Below are 16,227 nucleotides of genomic sequence, written 5' to 3'. Positions count from 1 at the left end.
TTATTCTTACCAAAATGGATAACCTCACATTTGTCAACATTGTATTCCATCTGCCAGACCCTAGCCCATTCACTTAGCCTGTCCAAATCCCTCTGCAGACTTCCAGTATCCTCTGCACTCTTTGCTTTACCACTTATCTTGATGTCGTCTGCGAACTTGGACACATTGCCCTTGGTCCCCAACTCCAAATCATCTATGTAAATTGTGAACAGTTGTGGGCCCAACACTGGTCCCTGAGGGACACCACTAGCTACTGATTGCCAACCAGAGAAACACCCATTAATCCCCACTCTTTGCTTTCTATTCATTAACCAATCCTCTATCCATGCTCCTACTTTCCCCTTAATGCCATGCATCTTTATCTTATGCAACAACCTTTTGTGTGGCACCTTGTCAAAGGCTTTCTGGAAATCCAGATATACCACATCCATTGGCTCCCCGTTATCTACCGCACTGTTAATGTCCTCAAACAATTCCACTAAATTAGTTAGGCATGACCTGCCCTTTATGAACCCATGCTGCGTCTGTCCAATGGGACAATTTCCATCCAGATGCCTCGCTATTTCTTCCTTGATGATAGATTCCAGCATCTTCCCTACTACCGAAGTTAAGCTCACTGGCCTATAATTACCCACTTTCTGCCTACCTCCTTTTTTAAACAGTGGTGTCACGTTTGCTAATTTCCAATCCGCCGGGACCACCCCAGAGTCTAGTGAATTTTGGTAAATTATCACTAGTGCATTTGCAATTTCCCTAGCCATCTCTTTTAGCACTCTGGGATGCATTCCATCAGGGCCAGGAGACTTGTCTACCTTTAGCCCCATTAGCTTGTCCATCACTACCTCCTTGGTGATATCAATCCTCTCAAGGTCCTCACCTGTCATAGCCTCATTTCCATCAGTCACTGGCATGTTATTTGTGTCTTCCACTGTGAAGACCGACCCAAAAACCTGTTCAGTTCCTCAGCCATTTCCTCATCTCCCATTATTAAATCTCCCTTCTCATCCTCTAAAGGACCAATATTTATCTTAGCCACTCTTTTTTGTTTTATGTATTTGTAGAAACTTTTACTATCTGTTTTTATATTCTGAGCAAGTTTACTCTCATAATCTATCTTACTCTTCTTTATAGCTTTTTTAGTAGCTTTCTGTTGCCCCCTAAAGATTTCCCAGTCCTCTAGTCTCCCACTGATCTTTGCAGGGTCCAGCTCCAACTGCAGGCAGGCGTGACTCATATCTAATTTTGTGAACGAGAGTCCACCTGCATGCTTCGCGTAGAGATCCTCTATGCGAGGCATTGGATATCGGTCGAGTCAGGAAGCCGTATTCACTGAAAGTTTATAGTCGCCACACAAGCGAACTGTGGCATCTGGCTTCATTACAGGTACAATTGGTGCTGCCCAGTCAGCAAAACGGACGGGCCTGATAATAGCCAAACTCTCCAAACGAGTGAGCTCCCCTTCTACCTTCTCGAGCAAGGCGTAAGGCACCGGGCGCGCCCGGAAATAGCGCGGCGTGGCTCCTGGTTAAACTTGGATACGGGCTACGGCCCCTTTTATTTTCCCCAAACCAGGCTGGAATACATCTGGGTATCGTCCTAGCACCTCAGTCAACCCTTCAGAAACTGTTTGGAGGATGTGCTGCCATTGCAACCGCAAATGGCACAGCCAGTCCCGACCCAACCGGCTGGGCCCATGGCCGCGCACCACGATAAGTGGGAAACGCCCCTCCTGGCGTCCATAAACAACAGGGGTCATTGTAGTTCCTGCAATGTCCAGTGGTTCCCCCGTGTAGGTGGCCAACCTGGCCTGTGAGTCGGTTAATGTAAGGGTCTGTATGCCCTGCTTGATGCGGTCGAATGTCCTCTGGGCGATCACGGAGACCGCTGCGCCAGTATCCAACTCCATCTCAAGCGGGTGGCCATTGACCCGTACTGTCACCTTAATGGGGGCCACACGGGGAACTGCCTCACAATGCAGCTGCAGGCAATCGTCCTCCGTCTCCACGTCCTCAGGAGTAGTCGCCGCAGGTTCATCCACATGGAAGGTACGGCCCCTGGGCTGGTCCCAGTTATGGCCCCTTGGCTGGTCCCAGTTTCGGTCGGAACGACGGCGCCTGTGACACCCTGGTGTTGTAAGATGTATTACTGTGCTTTTAGGGCTGAGATTAGGAGAAATTTCTTCACCCAGGGAGCGGTGAATCTGTGGAATTCACTCCCACAGAAAGTAGTTGAGGCCAAAACGTTGTGTAATTTCAAGAAGGAATTAGATATAGCTCTTGGGGCTAAAGGGATCGAGGGATATGGTGCGAAGGTGAGATCAGGGTATTGACTTGATGATCAGCCATGATCAGAATGAATGGCGGGGCAGGCCCGAAGGGCCGAATGGCCTTCTTCTGCTTCTATTTTCTACATATAATAGACAGCAGAGAGTGAGGGGGAGGTGGGAGACTGTGGAGTAAGGGGGAGGGGGAGAGTGAGGGAGAGAGTGAGGGGGGACTGTGGAGTAAGGGGGAGGGGGAGAGTGAGGGAGAGAGTGAGGGGGAGACTGTGGATAGTGAGGGGGAGGGGGAGAGTGAGGGAGAGAGTGAGGGGGAGACTGTGGAGTAAGGGGGAGGGGAGAGTGAGGGGGAGGGGGAGACTGTGGATAGTGAGGGGGAGGGACAGAGACTGTGGATAGTGAGGGGGATGGGGACAGTGAGGGGGAGGGGGGAGACTGTGGCTAGTGAGGGGGAGGGGGGCAGTGAGGGGGAGGGGGGAGACTGTGGAGTAAGGGGGAGGGGGAGAGTGAGGGAGAGAGTGAGGGGGGGACTGTGGAGTAAGGGGAGGGGGAGAGTGAGGGAGAGTGAGGGGGAGACTGTGGAGTAAGTGGGAGGGGAGAGTGAGGGGGAGGTGGGAGACTGTGGATAGTGAGGGGGAGGGTGGAGACTGTGGATAGTGAGGGGGATGGGGACAGTGAGGGGGAGGGTGGAGACTGTGGATAGTGAGGGGGATGGGGACAGTGAGGGGGAGACTGTGGATAGTGAGGGGGTGGGGCAGAGACTGTGGATAGTGAGGGGGAGGGACAGAGACTGTGGATAGTGAGGGGGAGAGTGAGGGAGAGAGTGAGGGGAGACTGTGGAGTAAGGGGAGGGGGAGAGTGAGGGAGGGAGTGAGGGGGAGACTGTGGAGTAAGGGGGAGGGGAGAGTGAGGGGGAGGGGGAGACTGTGGATAGTGAGGGGGATGGGGACAGTGAGGGGGAGGGGGAGACTGTGGATAGTGAGGGGGAGGGACAGAGACTGTGGATAGTGAGGGGGAGGGACAGAGACTGTGGACAGTGAGGGGGAGGGGGAGAGTGAGGGAGAGAGTGAGGGGGAGACTGTGGAATGAGGGATAGGGGGAGAAACTGTGGATAGTGAGAGTGAGGGGGAGGGGGGAGACTGTGGAGAGTGAGGGGGATGGGGACAGTGAGGGGGTGGGGGGAGACTGTGGATAGTGAGGGGGAGGGAGAGAGACTGTGGAGTGATGGGGAGGGGGAGGGAGAGGGACTGTGGATAGTGAGGGGGAGGGAGAGAGTGAGGGGGAGGGGGAGTGAGGGGGAGAGACTGCGGAGAGTGAGGGGAGGCGGGTGAGAGATTGTAGAGAGAGGGGAAGGGGCTTGTCCTCCACCCCCAGCTGATCCAGCTCCTCCCGACCTCCTCCTCAGATGAGGTTGCATTCCCTCCATGTCCCTCCTGCTCCATCACCAGCAGGTTGCATGGCCGCTGTGCCAGGTTGTGGAGGGCACAGCAGACCACCACTAAGCGGGCGACCCTCCGGGGGGTGGACTGCAGGGCACCACCAGAGTGGTTGAGGCATTGGCACCAGATTTTGAGCAGTCCGATGCCCCGCTCAATGACAGCCTGAGTGGCTGCATGGACCTCCTTCTATTGGGTCTCCGCATCAATCTCCGGCCTCTGCACTGGCATCACTGCCAGGACCTCAGCGGGTACCCCTGATCCATGAAATTTCCAACCCGTTATTCTGAGGAGGTCCTCTGAGGGGATCTCCGAGTGTCCCAGGATCTAGCTGCCGTGCAGACTCCCGGGGAAACGTGCACACACGTCAGGATCCAGAGGTGGTGGTCACACACACGAGTGGAACCCCTTCCTGTTAATGAAGGCCCAGTGCGCACAAGGCGACGTGCCCCCTGGACCTGGGGCATCCCAGTGATGGTGGGAAATCCTCCATCCCAGCCACCCTGACGTGCTCTCCGGCTCAAAGTTTATATAGCCCGATGCCTGGGCATACCCACCATCCGTGACTTCACGGATTCACTAATGGGTTGTAGGTTGGGAAATGGCGCCCATGCCCACACTCAGGCCCTGGAAGGATCCCGAGGTGTAAAAGCTCAGGGCTGCAGGGACCTTGGCTGCCACCGGGAACGGGGATGCTCCCCCTCCGCGGGTGCCAAGTCCGCAGGGACATGGCAAAGGTGCTGCACTGTCCCCTTGTTGAGGCGGAGCCTCCTGCGGCAAACGCTGTCCAACATCTCCTCAAATGATCAGCGACGTCTGTGCACCTATCCCCTCGCTGGCCTCCCCCTCGGGGTCCCTCCCCAGCCTGACAGGCGGCCGGTGCCTCAGGGTGTGGGGTGGGGCCCATGGACACTGGCTGCCACCTCGGGGCTGCTCCCGCCGCCTTCGCCAGCATCTGGCCGACTGGACTGTCACCGGCACCGTCAGGGCAGCTGCTGCAGGGTCCACAACACCATCCATACTGTCAGGCATTGGCAAGGGTGAGAGACCGACAGTCAGTTATGGCTTCCACCCAGTACCCCCGAGACCCTCAAGCCTCCCACCCTTATGTTTCCCCGCCTTTGATCAGAATGCCATCCAAAAGCCGTCTGTGCAGGGGGACCCCGCCCTACACACGTACCCCCGGCCATAGCAGGGCCCAGGACCCCAGACCCCTGCCGGGAACATGACTTGGACTGGGCTCCGGTTCCCTCCCCGATCCGCACACACGGAAACACAGGCTCTCTCTCATCACGGAGATATCCCCCAGTGCTGAGGCCCAGCTTCAGGGTGTTTGATTATCGGACGCTGCCCCTGTGTTGACGCATCCACGGTTCAGGCAATAGTGTCCAGGGCTGTCCGTTTGTTTGGAATGCTCGGCAATACATGGCCTGTGTACCTAGGGGATTCCACTTGGGGACTGTGAATTGCTCAGATAACTGACAAGGCCAATTCCCTATTAGCACAGCCTTCAGCTGTGCAGCCAGAGGCTGCTCACGGTCAGTGGGAGTTAAACGGACCATCACCATATTACTGTGGCAGGGCTCTGCCCTGCTGGTGTTTGGTGGCACAGACAAGCACCGGCTGAAGTTGCCCCTGATATTTTCAGGCACAATCCTGTCCCTCATCCCCCCCCCCCCCAGTCAGCAGCCAACCCCAAACGATGGCTCCACAGCCCCCGGGCTGTATGGTTACTCACCTCCTCTGATCCCCTCAGCAGACATTTTGCCAGCTTCCAGTTTTCCTCGCACAGTTGCCTCACTGCGCCAGGGTCCCAGGTTCGATTCCGGCTTGGGTCACTGTCTGTGCGGAGTCTGCACATCCTCCCCGTGTGTGCGTGGGTTTCCTCCGGGTGCTCCGGTTTCCTCCCACAGTCCAAAGATGTGCGGGTGAGGTCGATTGGCCATGGTAGGTGGGGTTACGGGGACAGGGTGGTGGTGTGACCTTGGGTAGGGCGCTCTTTGCAAGAGCTGTTGCAGACTCGATGGGCCGAATGGCCTCCTTCTGCACTGTAATTCTATGATTCTATGAATAGGTGCGCTCGAGGGGGCCTGCACGACGGCTGGCTGGGGAGACGGTTAGACCTGGGAGGCCACTGGAGAGGAGGGCTGTCTTGTTAATGAGTTGGAGATTGCCCTCAATTGGTGTTAAATGGAATCTCGCCACGTCGCGGTGGGATCCTAAACTCGCCAACGGGGGAGGGCCGCTGAGATCGGAAACCGATCGGTGCCACCGTGAATCCCGCGTTTTAACCGGCTCACACGAATCCGCAGTGGGCACAACACGGCCATTAAATGGTGCCCTTACCCAGGGGTCTTTTCTCAATACCAGGAGCATCACTCAGACCCAAAGTGAGAATGAATTGAAGATGGAGATACTCCCACATGCAACGGGAAGCTGTCTGGGAGAGCTGGGGTTTAAGAAACATTTTGAATGAGGAGTGAGAGCTGGGGGGAGTTCGCGAGGGCATTCCCGAGCTTGGAATCGACAGCTGAAGGACCGGCCGCTGAGTGAACGGGGTGACGAACACACGCGAGGGAACAAAATGCAAACTCTTCTGTTTCTGGGCGAGTTCCACACTGAACAGCTGGATTTGTGGCCACCAGGGGGAGCATCGGTTGCGTGTTGTTGCATTTTTGATGCCAAAATGAAAAATGAAAAAATGAAATATGGATTAACATTAAGCTTCCAATCCTCACCCCTGATCAGCTTTAATGTTCCATTTGATGAGGAGTTGGGATTTGACCCTGTCAGGATATACAGACAAGCAGCTAATGGACACAGAGAACAGGACATGACCAATAAGCAGGCAGGACACTCAGGGGTGGGATCTGACTATAAAAGACACGAGGCACTCACACTCCGCCTCTTTCCATTGATGACCATGTGGCTAAGAGCTAGTCTGGTTCAGTCAGACAGAGTAACCACACTTAAGTTAGCAGAGAGTCGAACTCACAGAGAACTGTGCTAACTGTGCTATTAGTTCAATAAACCTGATTGAACTAACTTCAAGGTCTGGAGTATCTTTCTGATCTAAGCTGCATCCAGTTGCAGCCAGTGTTAGACCAGTGTACCTAACACGACATGATACCAGGAGACTACTAATTTAAGGCGGTTTACCTCAGTCCGTTCCCTCACGACCAACAAATGTATCCCGGCACTATGGAGAAGATTCCGGCTCCTCACCAGCTCAGGAGCTCCGGCAATCTCAGTGCCAACTGGCGAATATTCAAGCAAAAGTTTCTGCTGTACATCGAAGCTTCAGACCTCGAGGGTGCGTCTGATGCAAGAAAGATCGCGCTTCTCCTCTCGACAGATGGTGATCAAGCCATCGAACTCTTCAACTCGTTTAACTTCACCGAAGGCCAGGACAAGGCAAAGTTTCAGACCATCCTGGACAAGTTCGATAGTCACTGTGAAGTGGACACCAATGAAATCTTTGAGCGCTACATATTCAAACAACGTCTTCAAGGTAAAGATGAATCTTTCAATGCCTTCTTAACGAGCCGCCGCCTGCTAGCGCTGTCCTGCAACTTTGGTGATATTGCTGACTCCATGATCAGAGACCAAATCGTGTTTGGAGTTCTCTCTGATCCTCTGAGAGATCAGCTCTCAAAAATCAAGCATATGACCCTGCCAGTCGCGATTGAAACATGCACAGTGCATGAGCACGCAAAAAATCAGTATTCCCAATACAAATCGGCTGAAAATGAGAAACTTGCCTCCCACGAGGCAGTGAGTGTGCAGGTCATCTCCCGGATGCAGTGCCTCAGCATTGAAGACAGCGGCTATGTCATGCGCTTTTCCCGGAGCCCCGCGCATGCGTGATACAAACGGGATAACGAAGCGGCCGACACCCACACTGCGAAGGTGCAGACGTCTGCCGACCGCACTGCGCATGTGCGACGACGTACACTGCGTCACGACGCCGACATCATGACGTGCCCGAACTGCGGAGACGCCCACTTAAAGGGACACTGCCCTGCAAGAGGCAGGTGATGTTTAAACTGCGGGAAGCCTGGACACTATGCAGCCTTGTGCAGGTCTGCACCACCAGTCAGGGGCCAGCGCTCCCAATTCCGACGACGGCGCGTCCAGAATGTGCAACGACGATTACAGGATTCTGATCCTGGCAGTACAACGGATCCAGAGGACGAGTGCCTGGAGTCTGCCTACCGAGTGGGCATCATTACCACACGTGGACATGCCACACCTAACTCATCTCGCACTCAGTCCATCCTCGCTGTGGATTCGGAGGACGAATGGCGTGCGGTGATGCAGGTCAACCGCTGCTCCATCCAGTTCAAGTTGGACACAGGTGCTTCTGCCAACCTCCTCTCACAGGCAGACTTCAAACGCATCAAGATGCCCCCCCAAGGTCCTTCCAGCAGCCTGCCAGCTCCTGGACTATAACGGTAATGCCATCACGGCACTGGGGTCCTGCCATCTACTCGTCTCCAACCAGAGTACCCATGCATGGCTAAGGTTTGAAATTGTCAAGCCGGACAGGGCATCCCTACTGGGCGCGCATGCCAGCAAAAAGCTAAACCTGGTGCAGCAGGTTTATTCAACGACATCCTCCAACGTGGATCTTCAAGCTGGCATTGACGACATACTCGCTCAGTATCCAGATGTGTTTGACGGGATGGGCACTTTGCCATATCGGTACAAGATCCTACTGTGACCTGATGCCAAGCCAGTGGTCCATGCACCATGCCGGGTCCCGGCTCCGCTGAAGGAGCGCCTGAAGGAACAGCTCAAGGAGCTGCAGCAGCAGGGGATCATTTCCAGGGTAACCGAACCGACTGACTGGGTCAGCTCGATGGTGGTGGCTAAAAAACCCTCTGGAGACCTGCGCATCTGCATTGATCTGAAGGATCTTAACCAGAATACAATGCGTGAACACTACCCCATCCCGAAGCGGGAGGAACTCACCAGTGAGATGGCACATGCACGATTTTTCATGAAGTTAGATGCGTCACATGGATTCTGGCAAATCCAGCTGGATGAGTCCAGCAGAAGGCTCTGCACCTTCAACACACCGTTTGGCAGGTACTGCTACAACCATATGCCGTTCGGCATTGTCTCAGCATCGGAGATATCTCATCGCATCATGGAGCAGATGATGAAGGGCATCGAAGGGGTTCATGTGTACGTGGACGACGTCATCATATGGTCCATGACCCCTGAGGAGCATGTTTCCCGTCTCCAGCAGGTATTCCGCCGTGTCCACGCCAATGGCCTGAAGCTGAACAGGGCCAAATGTTGCTTTGGCATGTCGACACTCAAGTTCCTCGGTGACCAGATCTCTCAGCAGGGCGTGCGCCCGGACACAGACAAGGTCAAGGCCATCGCAGCCATGAAGGTCCGGAAGACAAGAAGGTGGTATTGCTCTTCCTGGGCATGGTCAATTTTCTGGGCAAGTTCATCCCAAACATGGCCTCACAGACCACAGCCCTACGAAACCGAGTGAAGAAGTCCACTGCCCTCGAGTGGAAGGCAGCCCATCAGGCAGAGGGGTTGGAGCTGAAAGCCAAGCTCACCGCTGCTCCCGTATTGGCATTTTCCGACCCAGACAGGGAAACTAAAATCTCGACAGATGCGAGTCGGGATGGCATCGGTGCCGTGCTGCTGCAACGTGATGACACTTCATCCTGGGCACCGGTTGCCTACACATCAAGGGCAATGACACCCACCGTACAAAGGTATGCACAAATCGAAAAGGAATGCCTCGGCCTCCTCACTGGCATCCTCAAGTTTCATGGACTATGTCTACGGCCTGCCAACATTCACAGTCGAGACGGATCACAGGCCCCTGGTCCACATTATCCACAAGGACCTGAACGACATGACGCCTCGGTTGCAGCGCATCCTCCTCAAACTCAGAAGGTACGACTTTGACCTGGCAAGGAGCTCATCATTGCCGATACACTGTCCCGCTCCATCACCGTGCCTAGTGAACCACCGAACATCATCCGGCAAATTGAGTCACAGGTTGAGTCACAGGTGCAGCTGTGTGCTAGCACCCTCCCGGCATCTGATGAGAAAGTGATTTGTATCCGTGAGGAGACAGCCAAAGACCCCTCCTGCAGTGTGTTATGCAACACCTGGCCAATGGCTGGCAAAAAGGGCAGTGCCCTCAATTTTTCAATTTAAAGGATGACCTGACGGTGGTTGATGGCATCCTCCTCAAGCTGGACCAGATTGTAATTCCACACAGTCTCCAGAGCTTGGTGCTCCGTCAAATCCATGAGGGCCACCTGGGTGTGGATAAGTGCAGACGCAGAGCCAGGCAGGCTGTCCACTGGCCCGGGATCAGCCAGGACATCGCGAACATGGTCCTTAACTGTGCGACCTGTCAACGCTTCCAGCCAGTGCAGAGTAAGGAGACACTCCAGCAGCATGAAATCAAAACCTCTCCGTGGTCCAAGGTTGGCATCGACCTCTTTCATACAAATGGTCGTGATTACGTGTTAATCATTGATTACTTTTCCTATTACCCTGAAGTCGTGAAGCTCTCAGACCTCACATCTCGGACCGTCATCAAGGCCTGTAAGGAGACGTTCTCCAGGCATGGTAACCCACTCACTGTCATGAGTGACAATGGCCCGTGCTTCAACAGCCATGAATGGTCTCTGCCCAGTCGTATCAGCTCAAACACGTCACTTCCAGCCCACACTATCCGCAGTCAAATGGAAGAGTTGAGAAAGGGGAGCATATAGTGAAGCAGCTCATCTGCAAGGCCGCGGATTCTGCGTCTGACACCTTGCGCTGCTTGCGTACAAGGCGACCCCACTGTCCACTGGCATGTCGCCGGCGCAACACCTGATGTACAAGGACCTGCAAACGACACTTCCAGCCATACACGTGCCCAACCTGGATCACCTCCCGGTGCTGCAGAAGGTGCAGCAACTCCGAGACCGGCAAAAACAGGGCTATGATGCTCATGCCACCGATTTGCCCGTGTTATCCCCGTCAGACACTGTTCGGGTCAAGATCCCTGATGGAAGCTGGTCAGCTCCAGCTGCCGTTTTTCGACAGGCTGCCCCCCGCTCGTATGTTGTGCGTCTGGCTGATGGTTCTGGTGTGCGACGAAACAGACGGGCACTGCGCAAAGTTGCCTGCCCACAACCACATTCTTCTCCGTTTCCTTCTGTTGTTTTGCCACCTCCTGATACCTCGACTCACGAGGCCACTGGTCAGGCTTCAATCCCGCCCATCAAGGCGCTGTCGTCCCCACCACCACCTCTCCGGCGGTCGACCAGGATCAGACGCAAGCCACAGAGACTGGACTTAAGAACATTTGTTCTGTTTGCTATGTTCTGTGTTCTCGCATTAGACAGCTGTTTTCACATGTACATATGTTCACATCCACTGCATGTATATATGTTAATATTGGTCTATTCTTGTAAATACGTTCACATATGTCATCCAAATATTAAAAAAAGGAAAGATGTTGTGATATGCAGACACACACATAATGATATACAGACAAGCAGCTAATGGACACAGAGAACAGGACATGACCAATGAGCAGGCAGGACACTCAGGGGTGGTATCTCACTATAAAAGACACGAGGCACTCACACTCCGCCTCTTTCCACTGATGAACATCTGGAGAGTCAGTCAAGGGTGTTGTTACAATCCCACACCTCCACCACGTGGCTAAGGGCTAGTCTGGTTCAGTCAGACAGAGTAACCACACTTAGGTTAGCAGAGAGTCGAACTCACAGAGAACTGTGCTAACTGTGCTATTAGTTCAATAAACCCAGTAAGAAGTCTTACAACACCAGGTTAAAGTCCAACAGGTTTGTTTCAAACACTAGCTTTCGGAGCACTGCTCCTTCCTCAGGTGAATGAAGAGGTATGTTCCAGAAACATATATATAGACAGATTCAAAGATGCAAGAGAATGCGAGCATTTGCAGGTAATTAAGTCTTTAAAGATCCAGAGATAGGGGTAACCCCAGGTTAAAGAGGTGTGAATTGTCTCAAGCCAGGACAGTTGGTAGGATTTCGCAGGCCAGATGGTGGGGGATGAATGTAATGCGACATGAATCCCAGGTCCCGGTTGAGGCCGCACTCATGTGTGCGGAACTTGGCTATAAGTTTCTGCTCGGCGATACTGCGTTGTCGTGCGTCCTGAAGGCCGCCTTGGAGGACGCTTACCCGGAGATCAGAGGCTGAATGCCCTTGACTGCTGAAGTGTTCTCCGACTGGAAGGGAACATTCCTGCCTGGTGATTGTCGCGCGATGTCCGTTCATTCGTTGTCGAAGCGTCTGCATGGTCTCGCCAATATACCACACTTCGGGACATCCTTTCCTGCAGCGTATGAGGTAGACAACATTGGCCGAGTCGCACGAGTATGTACCGCGTACTTGGTGGGTGGTGTTCTCACGTGTAATAGTGGTATCCATGTCATGATCTGGCACGTCTTGCAGAGATTGCCATGACAGGGTTGTGTGGTGTCGTGGTCGCTGTTCTGAAGGCTGGGTAGTTTGCTGCAAACAATGGTTTGTTTGAGGTTGCGCGGTTGTTTGAAGGCAATTAGTTGCGGTGTGGGGATGACCTTGGCAAGATGTTCATCTTCATCAATGACGTATTGAAGTCTGCGAATAAGATGTCGTAGTTTCTCCGCTCCAGGAATTACTGGACGACGAAGAGTACTTTGTCGGTTGTGTCCCATGTTTGTCTTCTGAGGAGGTCGGTGCGGTTTTTTGCTGTGGCACGTTGGAACTGTCGATCGATGAGTCGAGCGCTATATCCCGTTTGACCGAGGGCATCTTTCAGCGTCTGTAGATGTCTGTTACGCTCCTCCTCGTCTGAGCAGATCCTGTGTATACGGAGCGCTTGTCCATAGGGGATGGCTTCTTTAATGTGTTTAGGGTGGAAGCTGGAGAAGTGGAGCATCGTGAGGTTATCCGTGGGCTTGTGGTAAAGCGAAGTGCTGAGGTGACCGTCCTTGATGGAGATGAGTGTGTCCAAGAATGCAACTGATTTTGGAGAGTAGTCCATGGTGAGTCTGATGGTGGGATGGAACTTATTGGTATCATCGTGTTGTCGTTTCAGTGATTCTTCGCCGTGGGTCCAAAGGAAAAAAATGTCATGGATGTATCTGGTGCATAACGTCAGTTGAAGGTCCTGTGTGTTGAGGAGGTCTTGTTCAAACTTGTAAGGGCGTGGAATGCCCTGCCTGCAACATTAGTGGACTCGCCAACACGAAGGGCATTCAAATGGTCATTGGATAGACATATGGACGATAAGGGAATAGTGTAGATGGGCTTTAGAGTGGTTTCACAGGTTGGTGCAACATCGAGGGCCGAAGGGCCTGTACTGCGCTGTAATGTTCTATGTCCTATGTTGTATGTTCTATGTGTTCCGGCATTGCTGTGTTTGGAAGTGACCATATCACGGTGCCAGGTGTCACCGTGCAGTCAAACACGCTTCACGGTGATCCTTTCCCCATGTTGAGTGGTGTCAGACAGGTGGGGAAGGGGGGGAGGGTAATAATCTTTCTTATTGTCACAAGTAGGCTTACATTAACGCTGCAATGAAGTTACTGTGAAAATCCCCTAGTCTCTCCACTCCGGCGCCTGTTCGGGTACACAGAGGGAGAATACAGAATGTCCAATTCACCTATCAGCACATCTTTCGGGACTTGTGGGAGGAAACCGGAGCACCCGGAGGAAACCCACGCAGACACGGGGAGAACGTGCAAACTCCGCACAGACAGTGACCCAAGCTGGGAATCGAACCTGGGAGCCTGTCGCTGTGAAGCAACAGTGCTAAGCACTGTGCTGCCGTGCACACCACATGATGCACGATACCGGTGGAGGAAAAGATGAGGAGGAGGGAGAATCCACTGGGGATCAGATGCTGGTGTTTTGAGATTGGGGAGTTCTTGAGAGGGTGCGGATGTGAGTTACTGGAATGGTTCTGGGGATGTGGGGATTTTAGCTCCGAGGTTAGGGTTGGAGAAGCTGCGATTGTTCACCTTGGAAGAAAGGAGATTGATGGATTTGATAAAGGTGTTCAAGATGATGGCAGGTTTAGCTAAGGTGACAAAGCAAGCTGTTCCCATTGGCTGTGAGGGACTAGGGAACACAGAATTAGGATTTTTGTGGATCTTCCCTGTGTTCCCCATTTACTGCTTGGGGAATCTTGCTGTGTACAAATTCGTTCATATAGAAACAGTAACAATTAACTGGTCATATTGTGCTTTGAGGTAGGAGTTGGTTGGACAGCTGGTTGGTGATGCAGAGCGAGGCCAGCAGCGTGGGTTCAATTCCCGCACCGACTGAGGTTATTCATGAAGGCCCAGCCTTCTCAACCTCGCCCCTCGCCTGAGGTGTGGTGACCCTCAGGTTAAACCACCACCAGTCAGCTCCCCCCCTCAAAGGGGAAAGCAGCCAAAGATCCTCTGGGACTGTAGCAACATTTATATTTGCTTTGAGGTGTGCTAAGACCACGATAAAATGATTTATAAATGCACATTCGTTCTTTGAAGATACTTAATCACCAGCTCAATAATATCTGGAGCTTTTGGCAAATACGGACATTCGATAAGGAAGGGCCGGTTGTGGGGGGAGGAGGGTGGGACCACTTCCTGAATGAGAGTATTCAGGGTGTGGGCTGTTTAGCACATGGCTAAATCGCTGGCTTTGAAAGCAGACCAAGGCAGGCCAGCAGCACGGTTCAATTCCCATACCAGCCCCCCCGAACAGGCGCCGGAATGTGGCGACTAGGGGCTTTTCACAGTAACTTCATTTGAAGCCTACTTGTGACAATAAGCGATTTTCATTTTATTTCATTTTCATTTCATTTCATTTGACTGGTAATGTTGCCATTTATTGCGCATCTCTGGTTGCCCTGGGAACGTGAGCCGTCACGTTGGCAGATGTGAAACAACCGCATTGGCAGAGTCACTTCAGAGAGCAGCTCAAAGTCAGCAATGGTGAGTGTGACTGGAGTCACATGTAGGCCAGAATGGGTAAGGGTTCCTTCTCCAATGAATAATAATAAGAACATAAGAACATAAGAACTAGGAGCAGGAGTAGGCCATCTGGCCCCTCGAGCCTGCTCCACCATTCAATGAGATCACGGCTGATCTTTTGTGGACTCAGCTCCACTTTCCGGCCCAAACACCATAACCCTTAATCCCTTTATTCTTCAAAAAACTATCTATCTTTATCTTAAAAACATTTAATGAAGGAGCCTCTACTGCTTCACTGGGTAAGGAATTCCATAGATTCACAACCCTTTGGGTGAAGAAGTTCCTCCTAAACTCAGTCCTAAATCTACTTCCCCTTATTTGGAGGCTATGCACCCTAGTTCTGCTTTCACCCACCAGTGGAAACAACCTTCCCGCATCTATCCTATCTATTCCCTTCATAATCTTATATGTTTCTATAGGATCCCCCCTCATCCTTCTAAATTCCAACGAGTACAGTCCCAGTCTACTCAACCTCTCCTCGTAATCCAACCCCTTCAGCTCTGGGATTAACCTAGTGAATCTCCTCTGCACACCCTCCAGTGCCAGTACGTCCTTTCTCAAGTAAGGAGACCAAAACTGAACACAATACTCCAGGTGTGGCCTCACTAACACCTTATACAATTGCAGCATAACCTCCCTAATCTTAAACTCCATCCCTCTAGCAATGAAGGACAAAATTCCATTTGCCTTCTTAATCACCTGTTGCACCTGAAAACCAACTTTCTGCGACTCATGCACTAGCACACCCAGGTCTCTCTGCACAGCAGCATGTTTTAATATTTTATCATTTAAATAATAATCCCTTTTGCCGTTATTCCTACCAAAATGGATAACCTCACATTTGTCAACATTGTATTCCATCTGCCAGACCCTAGCCCATTCACTTAGCCTATCCAAATCCCTCTGCAGACTTCCAGTATCCTCTGCACTTTTTGCTTTACCACTTATCTTAGTGTCGTCTGCAAACTTGGACACATTGCCCTTGGTCCCCAACTCCAAATCATCTATGTAAATTGTGAACAGTTGTGGGCCCAACACTGATCCCTGAGGGACACCACTAGCTACTGATTGCCAACCAGGGAAACACCCATTAATCCCCACTCTTTGCTTTCTATTAATGAACCAGTTGAGTTTTTATCTGCAATTTAATAGCTTTTCATGGTCATTTTGTTATGGGTCAGGGTTTAGAGAACCCCAAAGTGTATCATGGAGTTCATCTGACCCACAACCGTTAATAGATTGTGGTATGGGGAGCACACGGCCCACTCTACAGGTGTGGGACAGCAGAAATGGAAAAGTATTTTTTAAAGCAAAACAATGTTTATTCTATGAACTCAAGTTAACCCTTTTAAAACATACAGTGAACATCTTAGCAACTATTAATTCAAATACAACCCCCAAAGAATACAACACTAAGTAAACCTTTAAGCTTTCCTTTTTAACATCCATACGACTTAAAAACAAAACCTTTTTCAGAAGCA

This window comes from Scyliorhinus torazame, chromosome 14 (genome assembly GCF_047496885.1).
Source record: "Scyliorhinus torazame isolate Kashiwa2021f chromosome 14, sScyTor2.1, whole genome shotgun sequence".
Lineage (NCBI taxonomy): Eukaryota > Metazoa > Chordata > Chondrichthyes > Carcharhiniformes > Scyliorhinidae > Scyliorhinus > Scyliorhinus torazame.
Note: the sequence above shows the minus strand (reverse complement) of the source record.